The sequence below is a fragment of the Petaurus breviceps genome, unplaced genomic scaffold (assembly GCF_028583685.1).
Source record: "Petaurus breviceps papuanus isolate PSGF00001 unplaced genomic scaffold, PetGlider_PUasm1.0 90895, whole genome shotgun sequence".
Classification (NCBI taxonomy): domain Eukaryota; kingdom Metazoa; phylum Chordata; class Mammalia; order Diprotodontia; family Petauridae; genus Petaurus; species Petaurus breviceps.
This window is the reverse complement of record NW_027187372.1, coordinates 29,819,555-29,823,805: the sequence shown is the minus strand read 5'-3', so window position 1 is coordinate 29,823,805 and position 4,251 is coordinate 29,819,555. Positions and strand designations below refer to the sequence as shown.

General features: G+C 40.2%; 1 protein-coding gene across 2 annotated transcripts in view; it reads right to left on the bottom strand.

Annotated features, from left to right (window-relative positions):
- The window catches only part of SOX13 (SRY-box transcription factor 13), an 80,228-nt gene that overhangs the window by 15,677 nt on the left and 60,300 nt on the right, over positions 1-4,251 (bottom strand). The gene's annotated exons all lie outside the window — the stretch shown is intronic.

Sequence of the window (4,251 nt, the reverse complement as noted above, 5' to 3'; positions counted from 1 at the left end):
GGGGGGGGGGGGGGGGGGGGGGGGGGGGGGGGGGGGAGAGGGAGAGAAGAGGGAGTAGGAAAAGAAAAGGAGAAAAAAAAAACAAAATAAAATAAAATTTAAAAAATAATCTCACCTATTCTTACCATTACCTAAACAAAAAACAATTAAGCAATATACTAGACAATGGGGTTTCTCGAAGACCTCTAGGGAGGAGGAACTCACTACCATCTCAGGCAGTCCATTCCAATTTTAGAGAGCTTTAAGCAATTGGGGTTAAGTAACTTGCTCAAGGTTACTCGGCCAGTTATTTCTGGGTGTGGTGCTAAGTATCTGAGCCCGGATTTGATCCCCAGGTCATCCCTGGAGTCAGGACACTGGAGTTGGTGCTCTTACTTGCTGAGCCACCTGGCCGTCCCTGCCTTTTTTTTTTTTCTTAAAGACAATCAGGGGTAAGTGACTTGCTCGGGGTCACACAGCTATTAATTATCTGAGGTCACATTTGAACTCAGGTCTTCCTGACTCCAGAGCCAGTGCTCTATCTACTGTGCCACCTAGCTGCCCTGAGAGCTCTTATTAGGAAGATTTTTTTTCTTATATCAAGCCTAAATCTTTTTTTTTAATAGCATTTTTTCCCCAATTACATGTCAAGACAATTTTTAGCATTCATTTTTGCAAGATTTTGAGTTCCAAATTCGTTTCCCTCCCTTCCTTCCCCTCTTCCAAAAATGGCAGACAATTTGATGTAGGTTATACATGTGCTATCATGTAAAACATATGTCCATATTAGTCCCCATTGTGAAAGAAGAAACAGATCAAAAGGGGAAAAAAAAAACACAAAAAAGAATAAAGTAAGTAAAAAATATGCTTTGATCTGCATTCTGAGTCCATCAGTTCTTTATCTGGATTTGGATATCATTTTTTTTTTGTGAGTTTTTTGTAACACTGTGTTACTAAGAAGAGCTGAATCATTCATGACACAATGTTGTCATCACAATGTTGCTGATACTGTGTACAATGTTTTTCTAGTTCTGCTCACTTCACTTTGCATCAGTTCATATAGGTCTTTCCAGGTTTTTCTGAAAGTTGCCTGTTTATTTCTTATTGCACAATGCTATTCTATTACATACTTATACCACAGTTTGTTCAGCCATTCCCCAATTTCCAATACTTTGTCACAGTGAAAAGGGCTGCTATAAATATTTTTGCACATGTAGGTCCTTTTCTCTTTTTTTGATCTCTTTGGGATATAGCTAAATCTCCTTTTTTTGCAACTTCCTTTCATCACACCTAGTTCTGTCCTCTGGGGCCAAGCAGAGTAAGTCTATTCTACACAGCAGCCCTTCAAATACTTGAAAGCAACTATAATAGTCCCACCCCCCTCAAGTAATGTCCTCTTCAAGGGTAAATTAACATCTCTGATCCCCTTAACTGAGTCTCACAGAGCAAAGATTTCTAGTTCCTTGACCAGCTCTATTGTTCTGCTTTGGACGATTTTAAGTTTATCAATGTCCAACCTAAAATATGGCAATAAAAACTGGACACAATACTGCAGATGCAGTCTGACCAGAGCAGAATACAGTAGGACTAATAATGCCCTAGTTCTGGACACAAAACCTCACTTAAGGCTGCCTAAGATTGCATTAGCTTTCTTTGGCTGCCACTTTACTCAGCTGACTCATGGTTAGCCCATCATTCACTAACGTCTCCCTTCCCCCTCCCCTCAACTAGACACATCTTCTCCATCTTGTAAAGATGATTTTTTTTAACCCAAGTATAAACCAATTAAATATCACCTTATTAGATTCATCCCAGTATTCTAGCCTGTCTCATCTTTTTGTGTCCTGACTTGGTAATCTAGTGTGCCAGCTATCCTTCTCAGCAATATGTCACCTCCAAATTGGATATGTGTGCCATTGATGCTTCATCCAAAGCACTGATGAAAATGTTAAATAGCGCAGGACTCCTGAAGTCTTCCACAAGCAAACTCATGCCAAGGTTATACCAAACTATTCAAGGCTACTCTTTTTGGTTCTACCATTCAACCAGTTCTGAATCTAACTGTCCTATCAGCCAGCCCACATCTTGCTATATTTTCCATAAGAAAAGTATGAGAGACTTTGTCAAATACTTTTTAAAAATCTAGGTAAGGAATCAAGAGTAGCAGAAAGAGCAAATTGTGTTTCCCTCCACTCAAATTCTTTCCAACAGATCTAGAAAACAAACCAGATTGAGCACTGAGGAGAAAATACAAGAATAAGCCACAGTGAGCTATTTCCCCCCCCTCAATCAGAAAAGGGAGATAGATAGAGAGGTCTGTGGATAAGGGGAACAAGGTCTGGCAAAGGAATGCACCACCTATAGAGCACTCCACTACCCAAGGAGAGGCTGCAAACCAGAGTAAGAGAGCATACCAGATTCATACTAGGATGAAATTCATGCAGAGTGTAGGAAAAAGTGCTAAGTAGTTCTGGGTCACAGATCCAGGGAAGACCAAAGAGGGGACTTGCAGGGCCAACCAAGGAGGGGACTTGCCACCAAGGGTGACTTTCTAAGATAAAGAGGTTTTCTTGAGTTGGGATGAGTGGCAGACCCCAGGCATTATATCAAGAGAAAAGCAAGTTCAGAAGCAAACAACAACAGTGTGACTTGGATCCCCAGGAGCAAAGAAGGGTCTCAGTTCCAGTTCCTAGTCCCAGTTTGAAGCCTTCAGAGGAATAACTGGGACTGGAATCCCAAACAAAAGGGGAACCAGTAGTTTTGTTGCTCTGAACCAACAGAGTTCCCAGTGGGTTGACAGTGGTTGAGTCTGGCAACATTCTGTTGTTGCTCAGATCAAAACCCAAGTCAGGAGGTAAATCTCAGACCAAAGGCAGAACAATCAGACCCTAGATAAGACCACTTTGGGAGGGCTAAAAGCTTTCAGGTCTTCAACTTGAGATCCTGGCATAACATAATACTCAATACCCCCAGGAAAGCAGCAAAAGGACTAGCCCAGACCTTTCCTCCACAATTGCACAAAGCCTGGACCTAATATCAAGCCTAAAATCAAGTAGATTGGAAGAGTGAACAATCAAAAAAATACCACCATAAAAAGCTATTATGGTGACAGGGATATTGAAGACAAACTTTGAAGAAGTGAATGACTCCATAACATCTACTAACAAAGCCTCAGAGAAAAACACAGCTTGGACACAAATCCAACCAGGAAGATATGAAGCAAGACTTTAAAACAGTTTAAAAAATGCTTTTGTCAATGAAATAAAAGCAATAGAGGAAAAAACTGGAAAGGGAATGAGAGCTATGGAAGAAAGAATCAGAAAGGGGATTAACAGCTTGGTACAAGGGGTACAAAACCTTGCCTAAGTAATAAACTTCCTGAAAATTTGAATGGCCCAAACAGAAAGAACCCAAGATTCCTTGAGAGAATGAGAAATGGCAAAAGACTAAAAGAAACAGAAGAAAATGTAAGAAACCTCATAACAAAAACAACTGACATAGAAAACAGATTGAGGAAGGAAAAAATTATTGGACTACTTGAAAACCATGAACAAAACAAAAGAGCCTAGACATCATATTTCAGGAAATCTTAAAAACAAACAAACACCACCCAGATCTCTTAGGAGCAAAGGGCAAAGTAAAACAATTCACTAGTTACCTCCAGAAAAAAGGCCTCCAAATAAAAACTCCAAGAAATATTATAGCCAAAGCAAGAATTTCCAGGACAAACAAAGAAGAGAGAAAGTATAAACAACAACAACAAAAAAAATGCAAGTACTGAAGAGCTATGGTTAGGCTTACACATGATTTAGCAGCCAGCACTATTAAATAGTGAAGAATTTGGAATATGATATTCCAGAAGGCAAAGAATATGTGCTTGCAGTCAAGAATTATTCACTTACTCAGAAAACCTAAGTATAATACTATAGGGGAAAAAATGGACTTTTAACAAAAATAGAGGACTTCCATGCATTCCTATTGAAAATACCCGAAAAAAAGGTTTTAAAATATTTTTTTTTTAAAGAAAGGGGGCAGCCAGGTAGCATAGTGAGTAAGAGCATCGGCTCCAGTGTCAGGATGACCTGGGGATCGAATCTGGGCTCAGACGCTTAGCACCCACCCAGAAACACCTGGCTGTGTAACCTTGAGCAAGTTACTTAATCCCAATTGCATAGGGGCAGCCAGGTGGCTCAGCGAGTAAGAGCATAGCTCCAGTGTCAGGATGACCTGGGGATCAAATCTGGGCTCAGATACTTAGTACCACACCCAGAA